Source organism: Simochromis diagramma, unplaced genomic scaffold (genome assembly GCF_900408965.1).
Source record: "Simochromis diagramma unplaced genomic scaffold, fSimDia1.1 OVJJ01000618.1, whole genome shotgun sequence".
NCBI lineage: Eukaryota > Metazoa > Chordata > Actinopteri > Cichliformes > Cichlidae > Simochromis > Simochromis diagramma.
The window spans coordinates 2220905-2239073 of record NW_024387423.1 but is presented as its reverse complement, the minus strand read 5'-3'; the positions used below and the strand labels follow the sequence as shown (position 1 = coordinate 2239073).

The 18169-nt window shown below is 41.6% G+C and overlaps 1 long non-coding RNA gene across 1 annotated transcript; it reads left to right on the top strand.

The window, feature by feature from the left end:
* Positions 1-1893: 1893 nt before the first annotated feature.
* Positions 1894-13309, top strand: LOC120722388. Its single transcript, XR_005693414.1, has 3 exons — positions 1894-2018; positions 8281-8282; positions 13294-13309. It is a non-coding gene; the product is annotated as an uncharacterized LOC120722388 (long non-coding RNA).
* Positions 13310-18169: the final 4860 nt, after the last annotated feature.

Here is an 18169-nt window from a genome sequence, read left to right as displayed (position 1 = left end):
CCTGTGAACAAGACAAGCAGGTGATTTTCTCTTTGATCTTCTTTACTACAAATCCTGCGATGTAGCTGATCACTGCCTCTTTGTATTCAGACAGGTTGCATACATCTGGGAGGTCAGGAATCAAGTGATCTTCAGGGTCATTTACTTCCACAAAGTGCACTTCCATTCTGCGGGCAACATTTACAGCTGCAGATGTTGAATCAAGAATGTATGTGTTGTCTCGAAGTAAACAATTGCCTGTACCCGTTTTAACTTGGTGCCTAACAAGTAAACATTTGTAGGCTCCCCTGAACTGTCTGGCATTAAGATTGTCATTGTGCCCACCTCTTGCTCTTATGGCAGAGAAGAAGACCTCTAAGTGGTCCCGACTCAGTTTCAAGGTCAGAAGATACCTGCACACGGCATCGGTCCTCTCAAACAAGTTCATTATAGATGTTAAGTGCACTTATGCCATTAGCAACGAAACCATATATGGCAGTCTTCTTTTTTGTTGTGTGAAGTGGCACCGTCTTGTCATAGTGCTTGACCTTCAACCCACGAAGCAAGGTTTCTGCATCCTTCAAGCTGGTCTCACCCCTGTGTTTAGTTGTTGGCTTCATTGGCGCTTTGTAACCTTTTCCAGGAGGATTACGGCTGTTGAGCACATCAAAAGCTGCATCTACAGTGTGCACAAACTCCACAGTTGCAGAACAACCTTTAAACTCCTCCAAATTCAAGCCTTGTTCACAGAACTCCATTGCATCCGCTAGACTTCTGCTGAAGAGCTGTGCTGCCACGTGGACTTTCATTTTTTTGTTTTCTCCACTGTAAATCAGCCATTTTTAGCCTGTTACCTAGTCACAGACCCTCTTCATCTTGGATTTTATTAAGGGCTTCAAAGTACTTCCACTTAATCTTCCTCCCATCTTCTGTCTCAAATTCCATTGAAGATGCAAAGGCATTAAGAAGAAGCTTTAGCATATGGCATGCATCCAGGATCACATGCACTTTTTGTGTGGGATTGTCTGGATGAAAGAAGTAGGGCTTCATGTTGTCAATATTTAACTCTGCGCCAAGTTCCCTTATCATGGCGAGGTTACTCGTAGTGGCATCACACATAAGGGAGACAACTTTAACACCAACTTCATGAAGCCTGCTAAGGCTTTCCCGAATGACATTGGCCTTCTCTGATCCATCCATACCATCGATGAGGAAGTACACAATGGGAATTTTCCATCACTCATTGACAGCCACAACCGTGAGGACCAAGGCCCGGGTGGCGAGTGTGTTGTCAGTTTCACCAGTGCCTATATCTACATAGCCACGGAACTGGTCCCCTGCAAACTCAGTCATCCGGTGGATGTACGTTTCATCCATCATTAGAGCACAGGAATCTGTACAGACAATGCAGGCAAGTCCTCTTTTTTTGTCTTCTCCTGTCCTTCAGTGTCTTTTCCTTTCAGAGGCTCCTGCACAGAGATTGCAGTTGATGGCAGCGAGTCCTCTTTTTCTGTCTTCTCCCGTCCTCGAGTGTCTTTTGCTTCCATAGGCTCTGATTTTTGCATTTCATTTACTGTGGTAGAATTCTGTTCTTTTGGCTCCTGTGCAATGTTCCGTCTAATTTTTCATGTATCTGAGTAAACACACAAACTCCCTGAGCGCTCCCTTGGATGACTGTGAACAACATTAGATGTGCACTGTGGTCACACCAGCATCGAATCCATCCAAGTTACATGCTTTATTAAAATAATCAAATTATAGCATTTACATTTATGTTAGACTACTTTTAATTAAGTGCTTTAGCCCACTTACATGAAAATTAAAAAAAAAAAACGTTCATGACCTGTGTTGTATGTTAACACTATTGGAAGTAAAAACAACTTGAACACCAATTTTGAAAACACGAAAATGAGTATGAGTCTGCGGTCTGGGAGACAGTCCTGTAACTCTGGCTGCAAAATACAGTATATAATGACCAATATTGGGCAGTTAATTCTATAGTTACTTCTTCAAAAAAGTAACTGAGTAATGCAAACAATGTTCTTTGGAGCTATTTACCTAAAATGCAGCCAAGGCATTTTTTTAAATAAACATTTCACACTCTTTACAGAACAATCAGGTGTTCTGCATCAAATTTGATGCCACACAGATTTTTTGTGCCACTGCAAAAACTAATTTCTGTCCACTATGAGATAAAGGTGAACAACAGCCTGATACCTGCAGGCCTGACAACAGGAGATGTAACACTCCTGTAACACCTGTAACATTCAGCAGTAGCCTCGTTGTTCTGACACACACAACAAAACTATTGACTACACTACACACTAACTACACAAGACAACACACTAACTTTAGACTCCAAACATGCTAAACGTCACAAATCTCTCACATCTCAAAACACCGCCATCACTCCTAAAACTTCCCCCCTTCCTAAACAACTAAATGCTGCGTTGTCATATAAGTTTTTTTGATTGGTCAACATGGTACATTTTTCCACCAATAGGAAAGGGTGGAGTTTTTTGGTTTTGTTTATGCTCACAGGCGGAGAGTGCTTTTGAGCGCTTTCCTTATAAAACACATTTTTACCGTTTCTTTGCACAGTAAATATAAACAACGATAGTATTCAGGAAAAAAACAAATGTTGCATATATTTTTTATCATAACTCTGGTTTTACGTGGCCTATCAACACAATTTAAAAACTGGTATAAAGTCCACACTTTTTCCGTCAATTGTTCCGTCTGTCCTCACATCTCCAGTGGTTGTACACGTTGTCATTAACATGGCTTCACTCCACATCAGCCACGCCGCTTTGCTAGCTAAAACACCGGTGTCGGCACATAAGGACGCTGTCGTAGCCTGTCAACGACGTTGATTGGCTGCGTATATACCAGTCACCAGTCACTTACTGACTCACACTACAGAATTAATTGTTAACGTATTTATTTTCATTTCAATTCAGGTTAGATTTTTTTGTGTGTGTGTGCAATGCAGATTTTCTGTGCGCAGAGACCGCGCCAGCATTGCGCGATTGAGCATGCCGCAGAAGAGGGAACATTGCTCCTGTGTGATTTTAAGGTAGGGTAGAGCAGCAAACTCCTGCCACAGACTACACTGGACCCTGCCCTGATGGGGTCTAAATCTGGGTTTGGGCTGATGTTGCCAAGTCCCTCCATTAGGCCCAGGGTTGTGTCCGCTGGGATTATTCATATTTCCCTCTGTCTCTATATTCATGTCCCCGTTTGCTTCTGAAGTAGTGAGGGAGTCGGGGATTTGTGCTTGTGCCACCCTGTTGGGGTTTGAATATATAATCTGAATGCGTATTTGCTGATTATATTGTTTTAATATAAGAGAGGCCTAACTCTGAGTACAGTCTGTGCCAAAAAGTACTGACAGGAAACTGCATGCTTTTGCAGAGCATGTTCACCCACACAGACCTGGACCAGTACGCCTCATCTGTACTGGATTACATCTCCAAAACCACAGACAGTGTCACCACCCAGAAACGGATCACCATGTACCCCAACCAGAAGCCTTGGATGAACCGGGATGTTCGTCTCCTCCTGAAGGCCCGCAACACCGCCTTTAGGTCAGGAGATGCACACGCCTACAGTACAGCCAGGGCTAATCTAAAGAAGGGCATCAAAAAAGCCAAACACCATTACAAAAAGAAGGTAGAAGAACACTTCTCCAACTCCAACCCCCGACGCATGTGGCAAGGACTCCAGACCATCACAGACTACAGGACCACCAAACCCTCCCCCGCATCCTCTGATGTCTCCTTCCTCAACGAGCTCAACAACTTTTATGCTCGTTTTGAGCGAGGGAACCCCACAACCACAACCAAAGCAGACATGACGCCAGACCACCAACCTCTGACTCTCTCCCCCACCGATGTAGGAGCGGTGCTGAGCAGGATCAATGTCCACAAGGCTGCAGGCCCTGATGGCATCCCCGGGCGTGTTCTCAGAGCGTGTTCTGGGGAGCTTGCAGGAGTGCTCACAGACATATTCAATCTGTCCTTGGCCCACGCTGTGGTACCGGCCTGCTTCAAATCCACCTCCATCGTCCCGATACCCAAAAACTCCAACCCATCTTGCCTCAATGATTACCGCCCAGTAGCACTCACCCCCATCATCACTAAGTGCTTAGAGCGACTGGTCCTAGCACACTTCAAATCCTGTCTCCCCCCCCACCCTGGACCCCCACCAATTCGCATACCGCCAGAACAGGAGCACAGAGGATGCAGTCTCCATCGCAATGCACTCTGTCCTCTCACACCTGGACAACAACAACACCTACGCCAGAATGCTGTTTATAGACTTCAGTTCAGCATTCAATACAATCCACCCCTCACAACTCATCAGGAAACTGACAGACCTGGGCATCAGTTCCCTCATCTGCAAATGGTTACTGGACTTCCTGACCAACCGCCCCCAACATGTCCGGCTGGATAACCACTGTTCATCTACAATCACAATGAACACCGGTGTACCACAAGGCTGTGTGATGAGCCCTTTCCTCTACTCCCTCTTCACCCACGACTGCAGACCTGCTGATGGTTCCAACACCATCATTAAGTTTGCAGATGACACCACGGTGATTGGCCTCATCAGTGACAACGATGAGGCCGCCTACAGGGAAGAGGTGGATCGTCTGGCTGAGTGGTGCGACACAAACAACCTGCTGCTTAACACCGAGAAGACCAAGGAGCTCATCGTGGACTACAGGAGGAATGCTGACCCACATCCACCCATCCACATTAAGGGGACGGCTGTGGAGCGTGTGAGCAGCTTCAAGTTCCTGGGAGTCCACATCTCCGAGGATCTCACCTGGACGACCAACTGCTCCAAGCTGGTCAAGAAGGCTCACCAGCGCCTCTTCTTCTTGAGGACTCTGAGGAAGAACCACCTGTCCTCAGACATCCTGGTGAACTTCTATCGCTGCACCATCGAGAGCATCCTGACCAACTGTATAACAGTCTGGTACGGGAACTGCTCTGCCTCGGACCGGAAGGCGTTGCAGAGGGTCGTGAAAACTGCCCAGCGCATCGCCGGAGCACCACTTCCTGCCATAAAAGACATCTACAGGAAGCGGTGTCTGAAAAGGGCTGGGAAAATCATCAAAGACCCCAGTCACCCATCACATGGACTCTTCACCCTCCTGCCCTCTGGGAGGCGCCACAGGAGCCTCCGGACTAAGACCACCAGGTACCGGAACAGCTTCTTCCCCACAGCTGTCAGACTCCTGAACTCTGCCTCCTGACATCTGACCCACGTTAACACATGGACTGAACATACACACACACACAATGGACAACTGTACCCTCAAACACACAATAATAACATGGACTGAACCACCACTCACAACCACTAGCACTAGCACCTCTGTAGAAACTATCTACACCCTCACTTATCTTAACTGCACTACTGTATAGCTCTGTGTAAATAATCATTCTGTACATTCGATAATCTTTAATCCTACAACTGTTTACAACTTGCATAGTTCCCATTTCTGTATAGCTGTATATCTCAGATTCTGTAAAGTTATTTATTTCATATTCTGTATAGTTTTTCATATTTATATCCTGTTCATAGCCTGTACATAGCTTGTACTCACTACAGCCTGTACATACTTATAGTTATAGAATATTCACAACATACTTCATACCGTGTACATTATAACATACCATAATAGACCCATTTCTGTAATATACTCACATATCTATATTATTGCTAATATATATTGTAATATATCTATATCACTAAAGCACTTCTGGATGGATGCAAACTGCATTTCGTTGCCCTGTACCTGTGCATGTGCAATGACAATAAAGTTGAATTCTATTCTATTCTATTCTATTCTTTTGCAGCCAGAAAGTGAAACCAACTAGGCTGTTTGATCGAAACTTAAAGTGTGGTGTGACGTAGAGAGCAAGTATATAAATACCTAGGCTTCCGTTTGTGCTTCAGACCTGGGATTGTGTGTTTTGTATTCAGGTCTCCATATCCCGGATATGTAAAATAAAGATCATTTTTAAAGTAAAAGGACCACTTTTGAGCTGTGTCTTTCTTGGCCATAAAGAATACAAAAGAACCGAATTTAATATGAAGTAGTGAGGGAGTCAGGGATTTGTGCTTGTGCCACAGGAGATTTTTTAGGTCTTCCGGGATTTTCACGCTCATTTTTTGGTCTTTGCAAAATTCTTATATTTGGTGTGACGAACATTTCTTTTTGTGCTTCTGGCATTGTAGATGCTTCAGCGTTTCTCTGCGTCTTCCTTATCTTTGTTTTAACAACCAGGTTGCTTTGTGTTTCTGCCATTGGAGATTCACTGCAGTTGGCTGAATTTCTCCCCTATTTATGGATCCCTAAGACAAAATGTCATGACATCACTATGCTGTCACAGGTTTTGTGCCTTTTGAAGTGTGGTGATTGGAAACATTTCAAAATAAACCCAAGTGCAAATGCAGGCTTTTATTTTGTGGCATATGCTGAATTAACACTATTAAATCTACTCTACAGGAATTGCAGTAAAAAATCAAATAAAAGCAAAATGTATGTTTAAAAAAAATCCTAACCAAAGTAGAAGACGACTGTTTAGTAGAAACGTATTTGACATTCTTTCATAATTTAAACTAGGACATGTAGAAAACTTTCATGTTTAGTGAAAGACATTTATTAACACTGTCCAATGAGAGTTACTGAATGTTTGCAGGCAGTGAGATCTTGGTGGTTGCCTAGGCGACAAAATGTCATCACGTACACGGGTATTTTTTTCTATGCGTTTGCACATTTCGTCCATACATAAACGGCATTTTCGGTCAGTGAAAACTGAGATTTTTAAAAACTCCTGCCAGGGTGGAGATTTTGAAAAACTCATTTTTTTGCCTTTACCTGTGGACGAGGAAAACGGAGAAAACGCAGCGTCAAAGCTGTGCGCCTTTTTTTGACGTCACACTGTGCGCCAGGTTATTGTTTTGGTGAAATTAACTTCTATAATGGCGGACTTATACAAAATACTGTTACTGTTAATTTTACTCTCTGCAGTGTTTAAATGCTTACATATACACACACAGTTACTGTCCCTCCACACATAGGACTCAGTTCTGCTTCTATGCGCCATCTTTGTTTACGCTTTCCCACCTAGGCTTCTAGACTTATGATTGGCCAACATTTCTACACGGTTAGGAATATATCGCCACCTGTTGCTTTGGCATGTTCCTGGCAACGTTTTCCTTCATTTTTAGCTTTTACGTGTGGATGGGATTTTTTTTTTTTTTAAATGAAAACAGAAAATCTCAGTTTTCAAACACACCCATGTACGTGTGGACGTAGCTTTATAAACTCCTGCCAGGCTGGAGATTTTCGAAAACTCCGTTTATGCGTTTACGTTTGTTTTTTGTTTTTAACAAAATCAACATACAAACAAAATGCACCATACATAAATACATTCAGAAAATACAAATTAAATGATCAGCTATAACATCTTTTACAATTTTTTTAACCATATTGCAGTAATCTTCATTTTGTAAAAGTTTGGCATTGAACCAAACACACCCATATTTTGTTTTCAAACTCCATTGCGGTTTATTTCACATCTCAAACATTTAGTAAACAATTAAGCAAATACAAGTACAATGCCACAAATTACAGGTAGTGATAAAATACACTACTAACTCTTTTACTCTACTTCCACACCTACACTGATATTTTTGAAAACGCAGCTGTTTCTATGCGTTTGGGCCTTTCGTCCACACGTAATCGACATTTGGAATCACCGAAAACCGATTTTTTTAAAAACTCCTTTCTAGCGTTTACGTGTGGTGTGGACGAGGAATACAGAGTTCGTCACGCAACGTCAAAGGTATGTGCTTTTTTTCACGTCATATCACGCTGTGCGCCACATTATTGTTTACATGAGACGAACTGCAGAATGGCAGATAGAGACAAAATAATGTTACCGTTAATCTGACTATCTTCAGGTTTTACACGCTTACATATACACACGCAGTTACTGTCTCTCCATTTAGAAAGGCAGATGCGTCACGATGTAATTATTTTACATGGAGTGGTTTTTTTTCCTGTGTAATAAACAATCAACATTGCTATTTTTCAAAAAATGCCTCTCTGTGCAAAATGGGTTCAAAAACATAAACAATTGTGGGATGCTGTTTGTCTGTGATTTGAACCGGGGAACAAATTGTGGCAGGATCATCATGATATTATTTGTATCCCACTGTAACTTTACTGTATAAAGAGCTAACATCTCCAAAATGTCAGGAGTAGTTAGTCATTACAAGAAGTGTTTGTGAAGTAAAAATCAAGAATGTGGGATACTGTTTGTCCGTGATTTGGAGACCCCAGCGCGTGCTCCCGACGCAGGCAAACCCAATTCTGCAGGGTAGGCCTACTTTGGCACTTGTGCAGGTGAAGCCAAAGGGAAGATATGCTTCACCATATTTTCTAGTCTTTGGCTTGGAAGGAAATTGGTTTGGAAACATATTTGGCGATGCTTCATCTCCTGCTTTGCAGTGGTGTGGGAGCCCCATCAAAAGCCTGTCCATTATGCTCACAGTGTCCAAGCGTTTTTTTTTTTCTTTTCATACTGACTTTCATTATTATATCCATAAACGTTGGCTAAAATGAAAAACAAACTTTCAACTCTCATTACAGCAATCCACCAATGACCATTCAAGTCAGTCTGTTGCACTACAAGATCCCCAGGAAAATTATTAAATTACATTGCTACACCCCCGACCTCATTGAGCCATGGCTAAACAGGATTTTGCTGCCCCATTGGTTTGACCAAAAAGATGCATCGTTATCTGATGAATGAGTCTCTTGCAGAAAAATGTAAACAGTGCTGGACATGCAGCACTGCATGTCCAGGGATGCCAGCTGCCGTTAATCCCAAAGAAGAAGAAGTAGTGCCCGGTTTCATAGCTGTGTCCAAATTTAGCAGCTGCATCCTTCAGAGGCCGCATTTGTAGGCCAATTATGTACAGCGACGCAGCAAAGCCTGTCCAAATTCGAAGACTCCCCCAAACACGGCCGAAAAATGTGTCCTTCATTTCCCCAGATTTGAAGGATCGGGTGCATCCTTCTTGGCCCAATCTATTCCAGGATTCATAGTGCAGCCCAGCCAATTCCAGTTTTCAACAATAGCGGTTGCTAGTTAGTTTTAATATTACTCCTATTACTCTTTCTAGGTCACAAAATAAACTTTTAACTTATTTTCAGGCGAGAATGTAGCTGTGTAAACTTCAAATATCTGCTCGGTTTATCAAGACGTCACATATTTTTTTCAAAAGTGCTCCGACATTTTCGGAGACGTCTGTTACACACCAGCTCGATAGCTAGAGGGTTCAAGGGTCACTGGAGCCAGCGAGAACAGCGAACTCCCGGCACATCATTTTCAAACCCCCTGTGGTGTTTTACTACTCAGGTTAAACATGATATATAAGTCACTTAGATAACTTATAAATGTTATTGTTTGGCTTTTTCAGTGTTTTATTTGTTCCTGAGTAAATCGGTTTGGCTGAGTTTAAAGTTGTAGTTTTTACATAGCTGAATAAATGTCAAACAGAGAACATATTAAACAGAAGTGTGAAATGGTAGAGAATTTACTCCAGTGTCCTGTTATATTTTACATAGAAAGAACAGACGACCAAGTTTATTAAACTCCACCGAGACGATCTACAAATTTCATTGAAAGTTCAATAAACTGTCATCTGCTCTTTATTTTTAGTTAGCACATACCTTAAACATATCAAGCTGCAAGCTAATAATAGTTATATAAGAGCAGACGCATGCTGGTGCAATAAGCTGTACCTTTTACGTCCAATGGGCGCATGATCTGATTAGTCGACTAATCCCAAAAATAATCGGTGACTAGTCGACTACCAAAATAATTGTTTGTGGCAGCCCTACTGGCAACCATACCTGCACTTTGTCTGTTTTGTTCCTTGATATCTTCCAGTTTTGTTATAAATTTCTTCTCGAGTCCCAGAATGGCTTCAAAAATAGTTTTATTGGAGATATCATCTTCCTTCTCTGAAGATTTTGTTCTTTTTTTATTCTCTGGAGGTTGTTGTGATAGAGTTGGCGGTGCTGAGTCTGCTCCGCGTTCTCATTTGTTTAGGCCCACTTTAGCATGCGAAGACGTTAGAGCTGGACGATATGGACCAAAATTCATATCTCGATATTTTTTAGCTAGATGGCGATATAAGATATATATCTCGATATTTTTTTAATCCCATAAAGTAAGAACAAAAAGAGAGTTCTTGGTCAAAGGTACTTGTCCCAGATGTCACACATAGAACTTTTATTAAGATACAACTGTAGATGTACATGAAAAAATAGTCAAAAATAAATAGTCAGCATTTATTAAGTAATAATGCTCCATTTCTTCTTTTCATACATAACAAAAAGCTAAAAATTGTAAACTAAATGTAAAATGTAAACTAAAAAGATGCAGATCTAAAATAACAAAGGCAACTTGCTCTTTAAAAAGTGCTTACACTGAAGTAAAGTTTTCTAAAGTGCTTCTTTGTGTGTATTCCTGAACAATCATCTGGTACTTTGTGCAAAAAACAAAACATGTAAACAGATTGAATGAAATTAACAAAATTCCATTCTTTGGTCAGTGGGTGTTTGTGCAAATCTCCAATGACAATAACAATATAGAAAGAACACAAACAATTGGCAAGGCCAACAACTGTACAGTTTACAGATTTTGTGGCAGGAAAACTAATCTGTCAACATTATCAGGCTTCAAGGATGCCCTGTGGCAGGTTACAATGTTTCCACTGAAACTAAAAATCCTTTCAGAAGGGGAGCTGGTAGCTGGCACACAAAGCACTTTGTGTGCACTGAGCCAGGAGGCTCAGTGCTGGATAGGCAACTTCATGTTCCTTCCACCATTTGAGAGGGTCAGCATCACTCTCTACACAAACTGACAACAGGTAGCTAGAAAATTCATTTTCGATTGCCTCCCTTTTTGTGAAACCAGTGTTGGTGGCTGTGCTGTGCTGGAAGAAGCTTGCCAGTGATCTCTTTTGATCTCTTTTGTGTCCTACTGCTGCTTCTTCTCGGTCTGCAGACTCAGGCACGGCTGGATCAGGCAGCTCAGACAAACACGTACCCTGATAGCTGAGCAGAGACTCTGCCTCCAAGATGAGTTTATGTTTTAGTGCATTAATCTTCTCACTTGGGGTGTATTTCGCCCTGAACCATGGATCCACAAAAGAAGCAATGTCCAACAGGTCACTGGTAGATGGATCTGCATATTTATTGTTGAGGTAATCCACAATGCGGGTCTTGATGGATTTACACAGCTCACTATCCTCCTCTCCAGTTGCCAGGAGGCTAGTGTTAAACAGGTGTAGCACAGGTCTGACATATGACAGGGTCACATACTTCTCTCCTGAAAGTGCATCAGTTAAGTCCTGACAGGGTTTGAGAGCTTTCTGAACTGCTTCCAGGACCTCTATGTCCTGCCAAGTAGGGACTAGAGGTCTGGTTTTCATGTCGACAGAGAGGACTTTAGAAAGTGCTCTTTCCTGCTTCAGAACCCTCTAAATCATCAGAAGCCTTGATCCAAAGCGAGTTGTTGCCTCTGTGAGTAGCTGGTGACTTGGAAGACCCAGCTGTATTTGCACTTCAGCCAGCTCTCTTCTCTTCCTCCAGCTGTAGGAGAAGCTGCTGATGACTTTCTTACACCGAGAAATAGCCCGGGTAATGCGGGCATCATCCATAGCATGTCCTGTGACACACAAAATACAAACTTTTAAAATCACTTCAATTGTTATGTTAAGATGCAAATCACTCAAAGGCAAATTAATATCCATCTCAGTTGTATAGAATGTGATGCATAAGACTTAACAATATTTGCAAAATGTGTCTTGTATTGTATAACCTAGAAATGGTTCTAGTTAAACTATCTTGGTAAAATCACCAGCAAATGATTGGAACATCTATTTTTTTTACACCTTTTAATCTCACAATGTATTTAAAAATGTATCCCTGTCTTGTCTCAGCTGGGGTCCTCATTTAGTGTCACAATCCTCAATCTAATACAAGCACAAATAAACCCCAATACGTTTATTGGATTTAATAGGGATAGTTTATTAATTTATTCAACTAACTTTTGATTTCTAAGTGATAGATGTATATGCTGGCTATTAGGGGTGGGGGGGGGAAATCGATACTGTGTAGTATCGTGATATTTTGTTTGCTAATAATGTATCGATACAGGGACAGCAGAAATTGATATTTTGCTACAAAAAAAGTTTTTGTGGACTGGAACATGCTCTGACTTCAGAGCATGTTGATCCTTTTTCTGAGCAAGAATCCTGACATTCCTTCACTGTCCAAATGTGTTTAACTTTTTTTTATGGCAGCAATAAACATGACAGTTTACTTATTTTAATTTAAGACATGTTTTATTTTAATTAAGTTTAAAACTTTTTTATTTAATGTAAAATTATATTTTGTTTTAATTTACTTAAAATTCTTCAGTTGCTGAAAGGGCTGCATAGTTTTCACAAATTGCATCGTTCAGAATAGCTATAATTGTACCAGATGGTTGCATTCAGTTAAGTTGGAGTGTGAGACTTTGATATTAGATAAAATGAATATTGATAAAGTTTACCTTTATGTACAGAATCTGAATATCGCAAAATATTTTAAAAAATTGCTATAATATTGTATCGTGCGTTAAGTATTGTAATAATATCGTATCGAGGGATGTATGGTGATTCCCACCTCTACTGGCTATGACTTGTAAAAATATTTGTCTTGTGGTCCATAGGCATGTTTAGCTCTGCAAGTGACTCTATAAACTTTTCATTTATTAGCATTTTTTTTTTTTTTCAAATCAACAAATTCAGTATTGCACTCACCAATGGCCAGATGAAGCCTGTGACCAAAACACTGGATCCTCGACCACTTGTTCAGTTGAACTGCCTTGACAATATTAGCCCCGTTGTCAGTTGTTATAGCAACCAGTCCCGCTGGGTTGAGCTTCCAGGTTTTGAGGACATCCTGCAGGGCTTCTGCTATATGCTATCCGGTGTGGTCTTGAGGAAAGTAGCTGGTCTGGAGACAGGCAGTTTTCAGTTCCCAGTCTTCCATGAAATGTATAGTCACACTCATATATGGCTCGCATGTCCTGCTGGACCACATGTCGGTGGTCAGTGCGAAGTGAGACACTTTGGTGAGCTGGGCAGCAAGACTCTAACTTCAGTATACATTTTTGGCAGTGCTTCTCTGGTGAAGTATTTCCGGCTAGGTAACTGGTATCTTCAGTCAAGAGTTTTTAGCAGCTGTATAAAGCCCTCTTGTTCCACAGTTGAGATGGGGACCATGTCTTTAGCAATATGATAGGCAAGGCAAGGCAAGTTTATTTATATAGCACAATTCAACAACAAGGTGATTCAAAGTGCTTTACAGAGACATTAAAAAACAAAAACAAATAAAAAGCATGATTTAAAATTGATTAAAAAAACAGTAGATAAAATCAGAACAGTAGATGAAATCAGTAGTTAAAATGTAAGTTTTGAAATTTAAGCTTAAAAGTGTGGATTTGGTGTTTTATTCAAATGCAGCTGAGAATAGGTGAGTCTTCAACCTGGATTTAAATAAACTGAGTGTTTCAGCTGATCTGAGGCTTTCTGGGAGTTTGTTCCAGATGGAGCATAAAAGCTGAATGCAGCTTCTCCGTGTCTGGTTCTGACTCTGGGAACTGATAAAAAACTGGATCCAGATGACCTGAGGGATCTGGAAGGTTCATACTGGGTCAGGAAGTCACTGATGTACAGGGAGTGCAGAATTATTAGGCAAGTTGTATTTTTGAGGAATAATTTTATTATTGAACAACAACCATGTTCTCAATGAACCCAAAAAAACTCATTAATATCAAAGCTGAATGTTTTTGGAAGTAGTTTTTAAGTTTGGTTTTAGTTTTAGCTATTTTAGGGGGTTATCTGTGTGTGCAGGTGACTATTACTGTGCATAATTATTAGGCAACTTAACAAAAAACAAATATATACCCATTTCAATTATTTATTTTTACCAGTGACACCAATATAACATCTCCACATTCACAAATATACATTTCTGACATTCAAAAACAAAACAAAAACAAATCAGCGACCAATATAGCCACCTTTCTTTGCAAGGACACTCAAAAGCCTGCCATCCATGGATTCTGTCAGTGTTTTGATCTGTTCACCATCAACATTGCGTGCAGCAGCAACCACAGCCTCCCAGACACTGTTCAGAGAGGTGTACTGTTTTCCCTCCTTGTAAATCTCACATTTGATGATGGACCACAGGTTCTCAATGGGGTTCAGATCAGGTGAACAAGGTGGCCATGTCATTAGTTTTTCTTCTTTTATACCCTTTCTTGCCAGCCACACTGTGGAGTACTTGGAGGCGTGTGATGGAGCATTGTCCTGCATGAAAATCACGTTTTTCTTGAAGGATGCAGACTTCTTCCTGTACCACTGCTTGAAGAAGGTGTCTTCCAGAAACTGGCAGTAGGACTGGGAGTTGAGCTTGACTCCATCCTCAACCCGAAAAGGCCCCACAAGCTCATCTTTGATGATACCAGCCCAAACCAGTACTCCACCTCCACCTTGCTGGCTTCTGAGTCGGACTGGAGCTCTCTGCCCTTTACCAATCCAGCCACGGGCCCATCCATCTGGCCCATCAAGACTCACTCTCATTTCATCAGTCCATAAAACCTTAGAAAAATCAGTCTTGAGATATTTCTTGGCCCAGTCTTGACGTTTCAGCTTGTGTGTCTTGTTCAGTGGTGGTCGTCTTTCAGCCTTTCTTACCTTGGCCATGTCTCTGAGTATTGCACACCTTGTGCTTTTGGGCACTCCAGTGATGTTGCAGCTCTGAAACATGGCCAAACTGGTGGCAAGTGGCATCTTGGCAGCTGCACGCTTGACTTTTCTCAGTTCATGGGCAGTTATTTTGCGCCTTTGTTTTTCCACACGCTTCTTGCGACCCTGTTGACTATTTTGAATGAAACGCTTGATTGGTCGATGATCACACTTCAGAAGCTTTGCAATTTTGAGACTGCTGCATCCCTCTGCAAGATATCTCACTATTTTTGACTTTTCTGAGCCTGTCAAGTCCTTCTTTTGACCCATTTTGCCAAAGGAAAGGACGTTGCCTAATAATTATGCACACCTGATATAGGGTGTTGATGTCATTAGACCACACCCCTTCTCATTACAGAGTTGCACATCATCTAATATGCTTAATTGGTAGTAGGCTTTCGAGCCTATACAGCTTGGAGTGAGACAACATGCATGAAGAGGATGATGTGGACAAAATACTCATTTGCCTAATAATTCTGCACTCCCTGTATTTTGGTCCTAAACCATTCAGAGCTTTATAGACCAGCATCAGAACTTTAAAGTTTATCCTCTGACGGACAGGCAGCCAGTGTAAAGACCTCAGAGCTGGACTGATGTGGTCCATTTTTTTGGTCTTAGTGAGGACTCGAGCAGCAGAGCTCTGAATGAGCTGTAGTTGTCTGACTGAATTTTTATGTAGACCTGTAAAGATGCTGTTACAGTAATCGAGCCTACTAAAGATGAATGCTTGGACTAGTTTTTCCAGTTCCTGTTGAGACATCAGATCTTTTATCCTTGATATATTCTTGAGGTGATAGTAAGCTGACTTTGTTATTGTCTTAATGTGTTTTTCTAAGTTTAGGTCTGCATCCATCACTACACCCAAATTTCTCGCCTGGTTTGTGGTTTTTAGGTGTATAGATTGAAGTTCTCTGGTGACCTGTAATCGTTTTTCTTTGGCACCAAAGACTATTACTTCAGTTTTGTTTTTGTTTAGCTGGAGAAAATTGTGGCACAACCAGTCATTAATTTCCTCAATGCATTTACCAAGAGCCTGTACAGGACCTCGGTCTCCTGGTGACATTGTGATATATATTTGTGTGTCATCTGCATAGCTGTGGTAGTTTATTTTGTTGTTCTTTATAATCTGTGCCAGTGGGAGCATGTAAATGTTAAACAGAAGGGGTCCCAAGATGGAACCTTGGGGAACTCCACATGTGATACTTGTCTGCTCAGATGTGAAGTTACCTATTGATACAAAGTATTTCCTGTTTTCTAAGTATGTTTTGAACCAGTTTAGTACAGTTCCTGAAAGACCTGTCCAGTTCTCCAGTCGTTTGAGTAATATGTTCTGGTCAACTGTATCAAATGCTGCACTGAGATCCAGTAAAACTAAGACTGACATTTTCCCACTGTCTGTATTCAGACATATGTCATTAAACACTTTGGTCAGAGCAGTTTCAGTGCCGTGGTTCTGTCTAAAACCTGACTGGAAGGCATCATAGCAGTTATTCTGTTTTAAGAAGTAATTGAGCTGTTGAGAAACTGCTTTTTCAATGATCTTACTTAAAAATGGGAGATTTGAGATCGGCCTGTAGTTGTTCATTTGTGTCTTGTCAAGATTGTCCTTTTTCAGTATAGGTTTAATTACAGCAGTTTTTAGTGGTTCTGGAAACGATAGGCCACTGCTTTAGTAATTTCCCCCCACTTCTCACTTTTTGTATCATATGGCACAGCACAAGTATATGAGTGTTGTAAGGTGGTCTGTTTCACGGCAGGAAATTCAGAAGACTTTGCGGTCTGGGCTACAGCACGCAGTTTCACACACTCTTCATACTGCACTTTATGGCGCTGTTGTAAATGGTGGAAAAGATTAGTAGTGCTCGAACCTTTTGTTGCAACGCTTTTTCGACATTCTCTACAGAATACATTTGTGGCGTGGGTGTGGTCTCTGGCCGGCTGCAGAGGAGGGGTGACGCAGTGAGCTCCTGGGGCGGTGCAGGGACGGGGTGAACAGGTGTGCTGAGAAGTGAAGGTGATTGTCACTCTTTATATGTTCGCAGTGACAGTCGGAGGCGGAAGAGCTGACGTGACAGCAGAGAGCGGGAGTGACTGTGTCCCAGTGAACCTAAAACCACAGTATTAATAAAAGTATTGCTGTCCCCACACCTGTGTCCCGTGGATGCTTTACAGGACAAACGTTACAACATTATTCTGCTGCTCATCTGACACTTAGAACCCGAACCATCTCCAAATAATTGAGCCATTGGTTTTCTTTTTTCTGACGAGCTCCTCTTCGCTAGCTCCCGTGTCCATCTTTTCACCAACTGGAGGTGTAGCGATGGGGGGGGGGGGTGTTGTGTTCAGTGAGGGAGAGAGGCAGGGCAGACAAACCCAGACGAGAGAGAGGCAAAATAGGGGTTCCACAAGTGTAATTATAACGCAACATAGACTATATCGATATAAACGATATTGTCACATCTTATGTATTGTATAAAAATATATCGATATTTTTTAAAAACTCGATATATCGCCCAGCACTAGAAAACGTCTTAGCATTGGAGTTTGACGGCACAAATTGCAGCTTTGCATGCTTAATAATCTTTTGGGCATCCATGGTTGTAATTCAAGTGGAGGGAGAACAAAGTTACAGCAAATTTTACTGTCTTTTGGAGCTCCTGAAAAAACACGACTGTTCAAGCCGCCATCTTGGTGCCCTCCCTCGTTTATGCGTTTAAGTGTGGACAAGGAAAACTGAGATTTAATCATGCAACATCAAAGGTGTGCGCCTAATTTGACGTGACGCTGTGCGCCACGTTATTGTTTACATGAGATTATTTCCACAATGATGGATAGAGACAAAATACTGTTGCTGTTAATCTAACTATCTGCAGTTTTTACACACTTGCATATATACACACAGTTACTGTCCCTCCATTTACAAAGACAGAGGCGTCAGAGTGAACTTCGAACGTGGCTTCTACACTCAACACTGCTGCTGACACAACTCAAATCCCGACATCGGTTTTGAATAAATTTACTTTTCTTTAAAAAATAAATTCATGTATGCTGTATGCATTTAGTTTATTCCCAAGTTGTGTGTCTATCCATCCATCCATCCATTCGCTTCCGCTTATCCTTTTTCAGGGTCGCGGGGGGCGCTGGAGCCTACCCCAGCTGTCATAGGGCGAAAGGCAGGGTACACCCTGGACAGGTCGCCAGTCTGTCGCAGGGCTAAGTTGTGTGTCTACAACACCCAAAATACTGTCTTTAGTTATTAACTTTTGAAATGTTGAAGGCACTTGAAAAGTAACGC